The sequence below is a fragment of the Nematolebias whitei genome, chromosome 1 (genome assembly GCF_014905685.2).
Source record: "Nematolebias whitei isolate Nwh7 chromosome 1, NemWhi1, whole genome shotgun sequence".
Classification (NCBI taxonomy): Eukaryota; Metazoa; Chordata; class Actinopteri; order Cyprinodontiformes; family Rivulidae; genus Nematolebias; species Nematolebias whitei.
This window is the reverse complement of record NC_056498.1, coordinates 47,378,213-47,383,332: the sequence shown is the minus strand read 5'-3', so window position 1 is coordinate 47,383,332 and position 5,120 is coordinate 47,378,213. Positions and strand designations below refer to the sequence as shown.

The 5,120-nt window shown below is 41.2% G+C and overlaps 1 protein-coding gene across 1 annotated transcript in view; it reads left to right on the top strand.

Annotated features, from left to right (window-relative positions):
- The window catches only part of LOC119422654 (arginyl-tRNA--protein transferase 1), a 118,184-nt gene that overhangs the window by 48,178 nt on the left and 64,886 nt on the right, over nucleotides 1–5,120 (top strand). The gene's annotated exons all lie outside the window — the stretch shown is intronic.

Here is a 5,120-nt window from a genome sequence, read left to right as displayed (position 1 = left end):
GAGTTACCAACCAGCCTAACATGCATGTTAGGCTGGTTGGTAACTCTAAATTGTCCCTAGGTGTGAGTGAGAGAGTGAATGGTTGTTTGTCTCGTTTGTCTCTATGTGTCCCTGTGATGGACTGGAGACCTGTACAGGGTGCACCCCGCCCCTCGCACAGTGATTGCTGAACATGGGCACCGGCGACCCCCGTGACCCAAAATGAAATAAACGGGTAAAGATAATGGTTGGTTGGTTCAGATCAAAGTACAAACTGTCTCTTTTCTGACCACTGTGGATAAATATCGTGTTACATGGGAAACTTGCACAACATTAGCCGCAGCGAGGACTCCAAAGACTTAAAACCAACTTGTGATACGACTGATAATGACCGGCGGAGCTGGCGATCGACTGGTCGCTGGGCGTGTTTCTAAACACAAACCTTTTTCCCACCACCTCTCATGGCAGTTCAGCTTCGCAGCTCGGCTACAGACCACTGTCCAAACACGTCGTCGTGTAACGACGCTGTGTTTGGACAGCAAGGCCGGCTGCAATAACGCCCGGGCCGGCCCAAGATCAACAGTCCACGCAGGAGTGGCGACACCAAAAGAACCACAGACACAAACACACACTGGCCACAGCGATAACGGACAACTAGCTTTTGTTCTCACTCGTTTTGCCAAATCAGGCGTAAAACAGAGAGAAAGGTCAGAAGCCTGATATTAAAGTCAGTGCTGTAAATGACTGGAGTGTCATTTTAACTCTTGGATGAACCCCTAACCCTGGCTGAAAGGTGTCTCTTTAACTGCTTTACCAGATACAAATCTGAGACAACTTGAACCAAAAGTTCTTGCTGTTTTGCTCATTTTGTTTTAGCAGACCCTACGGACAAATAGTTTCCAAACGTTTCAGCTTTTAAACCACAAAATAAGTCAGAAAAACTCATGAGCCGACCTACATCTGGTGGCCGTAAACAGCCACCAACCTCACGTCCTGCTACTTCCATCTCTACGTCATTTTAATTGTACCCTCCATCTATTCTCCTGCAACGCCACAAATGACTTCCTGTCTGTCTCTCCACTCTTCGTATCGCTGTCGACTGGTAGATTTTTCTTGTTTGGTGTTTGAATCGGATAGACGAGAGGCATGCTAGACTTTTAGAGCCACATGCACATATTTTGTAGGACAGTAGCCGTCATGTGTGCAAAGGTGCAAAAATGAGAAGAACAGTCACAAGAACAGAGACTTGAGGAATGAGGAGGCAAAATAAACATCTGGATTTATACCTAAAGAGAATAAAAACTCGATTGTTCCTCTCCTTTTACGTAGAATTTGGTATTAGCTAGAGTTGACGAATGAATTACTTTAACCAAGAATGATTAAAAACAGAATAACTAACCTGCATAAAGGATGAATGAATAACAGTGTGGTTGTACCTGCTTTAGGGTCCTGGTTGAAACGTGCGTAGCGGGTGTTGTCCAGCTGGGCGACACATCGCTCTATTGGTACCCAGACATAAGTCTCAGGACACAGGAGGTCTGCAGGTCGATACTGCCCCTGGAGAAATAAAACGTAAATTTAACAATAACAAAGAATATTTCATCAAGAAATTCGACATTAGCTACATATTTATGAATATGAGCATGCCCTAATTAGTTAAATGATACAATAAAAAAACTTTAATTGGATTTTTATGTGAAGCAGTTTTAAGACGTCATCTCGGACGATGACGGCTTTGAACCGGGGTCCATACCTTCACAACCTAAAAACATGTTTGCCTGTTTTATAACCAATAAATAAAATACAAACATAACTCACGAAAATTCAAACATACTGATCCTGATGTTATATAAACACTTTTTTCTTCTTCTTTCGGCTGCTCCCTTCCTCAGGGGTCATTCATTCAGCCTTTATTTAGACAGATAAGTCACATTGAGTCCTGAAATGATGACACAAGTTTATTCAGCTGGTTTCATCTGGTTATCAGTTGTAAATTCCTCAGGGAGGGGGTGGTGAGCGTCAGATCACATGTTCTCCAGGCGAATTCAGATAAGATGGCCTTCAAGACCACACAGGGGAGCCAAATTCAGATAAACACACAGTTGTTTTGTGGACAGGCAGAACTTAATGACATCTACCTTGAGTCTGTGTTGGTCCAAATGGTTCAGAAATGTCCAAATTACACGGCCACACCGATGGAACGTGACTGAGTAAAATCCCAGAGACCTGATCTATTCAGCCCAAAGCATTTGAGTCTGGGTTCTCGAGGCACGAACCAAACCATCATAAAGGCAAGCAGCATGACCGGGTCCCAATTGGCTGCCAACGACTTCCTTGATTGATTGATAAAACCAGCAACCAGCTGAATCCAAAAAGCAGGAACCAGTTATTGAAAATCCAATTAAATATGCATCCTTAAGATCCACAAATGGCAGCAGAGATAGACACATCATCAAGTCTTCAAGTCGATGAGATATCCAGCTGCGTGCCAACAGTGCAAATCGGCTCGCCTAAAGCCCGTCTTCTCTTCGAAGAAATGTTATCAATTGTGTTGAGGGACCAACTGATCAAAACAAGTCCATAATTATGGTTCAGAAGATATGCAAGAGAGTCTCAGAGCAGTTTCACAGACAGACAGAGCAGTAAAGCAAAGCGGAGAGGGAGGGGAGGGGAAAGCATCCGACCTCGGCAAGAGCAAGTGGTGAAGTGAATGAGTGAAGGGGTCGCCACAGTGAACTGTCTCATGAAGACTTGGTGGTTGTTTTTACACCGGATGTTCTTCCTGACACAACCACAGACCACCGAGCTACCACAGCCCGCTAGGGCTAGGGCACCCTGGGGTTAAGGGCCTTGCTCAAGGGCCCAGAGTGAGACAATGAGGGTGGAGGCAGGTGTGAGTGTTTCACCTTTCACATCCACATTTTGATGTTGTCAGTACCGGGAGTTGAACCAGCGATCTTCCGATCACAGGTCCACATTTCACTAACCTCTGCACCACCACTCCCCCAACGTTATATAAACACCGAAAATAAATAAAAATATAGTTTGATGCATTCTGACATTATCAAACTAAATTCATCTTTTTATTAATAATTTAAAATGTTAAGACAAAAGAAAAGATCAAACTTAAGAAGTAAAAAAAAAAAAGTTTAACATTCAAACTTTTGATAAACTCTAAACAATGCACACTTATGCGAGTCCTTTCTAAATTAATATAAACACACTTTGATATATTACTACACAGCACTAGAGGGAACATTTTTGGATATTTATTTGTAACTTGCTTATTTTTCTTAATTTAATTTAACCTTCATTAAGTTTTTACTTAGATACTTAGAACTAAGTTATCAGAAGGACTTGCCCTACATTTATGATGTGTAATATAATGAAATATCTGCAGAACTGCACTTTATTATTATTTATCATTTCCTTAAATGAGTTGTTAAAATTGAACAGTTTTCATTCGATACTATTTCTATCTTAATGTGATTCTTGACCTGCCATTGTGTATCTGTTCCTCTCAAACCCAGCCGGTCGAAGCAGATGTCCACTTGTCCTGATCCTGGTTCTGCTAAAGGTTTCTTCCTCATGAGGGAGTTTTTCCTTTCCACAGTCGCCTTCATGCTCGCTCAAAAAGAGAGTTCTGTGATGGAGTTAAACTCAAAGCTGCTCCTCAGATAAATGATGTTAAATTATTTTATATATGGATGTTTCTGTTCAGTGGCTCGATATAAATAAACTGAATTGAATGGAATTCAATTTTTGGTCAAAGCCAACGACGGCCACTGCTGCGGGACCAAAGAGCCACAGGTTGCAGACCCCTGGACTAGTTTAATTAACCTCTGCTGGTACCCTGAGGAGGCCATCTCCAGAGAAGATCCTTCAGAGTTCAAGCTTTGACAAGTTGTAAACTGACCCCAGAGTCAGGATGAGGCTCAAACTCCACTCTTTGTTGTATCTACGCTCCTCTGAGCCTGGAGTCCTGAGCCAGAAATGTAAACACGCCAGCATATTGTTGTGTGCGCTTGTGAAATGGGTACAAGTCCGTGTTTGACTGAGCACTTCGGATGGAAAGTAAATCAAGCAGAACAAAAACAGCTGCGAGGCACAGGGAGGAAAAATGTCGAGTAAGGGATTGAACGAGCAGAAAGGAGGAAGATGGGAGAGGAGACACCATTATCAGAGCTGCGCTCCATCACACGGCTCCAAACAAATACAAACTGCAGAGAAACATCTGTAAACAAGCAGGCGCCTCCAACAGGCCAGCTGTGCTGCCTCGACACACGATATTTATACTTCATACGACATTAAACTGCAGGACAAAGACTTGAGCAACACGCTCTACACAACAGAGGTCAACAAGTGCTGAAGGAATAAACAGAGAAATGAGCGCAGGAGGAAACGGAAAGAAAACTAGAGAAACTGCATTTCCTGCGAAAACGCAGTGTGAATGCTTATTACGGAAGAACTTGCTGAAAAACAGCTGAAATGAGCTAAAAACACATGCTGAACTGCAGCTGAAATGAAAGAACAAGCTTAAATTAGCAGAAGAAAGCAGAAATACATATTTGCTGAATTAGTTTTAAATAAGCAGAAATTAGCACAAAAATTTGAACATTAGCTAAAAAAGGTGAAATTACACAAAAATGGCTGACAGGTAGCTAAAAGGCAGAAAGAAGCTTAAACTACCAGAAGGAAGTGGAAAGAGATGAATTGATCTAAAAAATGTGGAATTAGCAAAAAAAGCTAAAATTAGCATAAAATAGCTAAATAGTAGCTGAAATAGCAGAAAAAGCTGAAACTAGCACAATTAGACTGAAAGGAGCAAAACAAGCTGAAATTAGCAGAATGAAGTTAATTAGGCTGAAAGTAGCAGAAATTACAATAAAAAGAAGGAAAAAAAGAATTTATATGAAAATAGCCAAAATTATCTAGAAAAAGCTAAAAAAAAAGTAGCTGAACAGGTCGAACAAGCTTAAATTAGAAGAAGAAAGCAGAAAGAACACATGTTTATCCAATTAGGCTGAATGATGCAGAAATTAGCACAAAAACAGGAAATTAGCTGAAAAAAGCTGAAATTAGCAAAAACAGATGAAAGTAGCTAAAAACAAAAATAAGTTTAAATTACCAGAAAGAAGTAG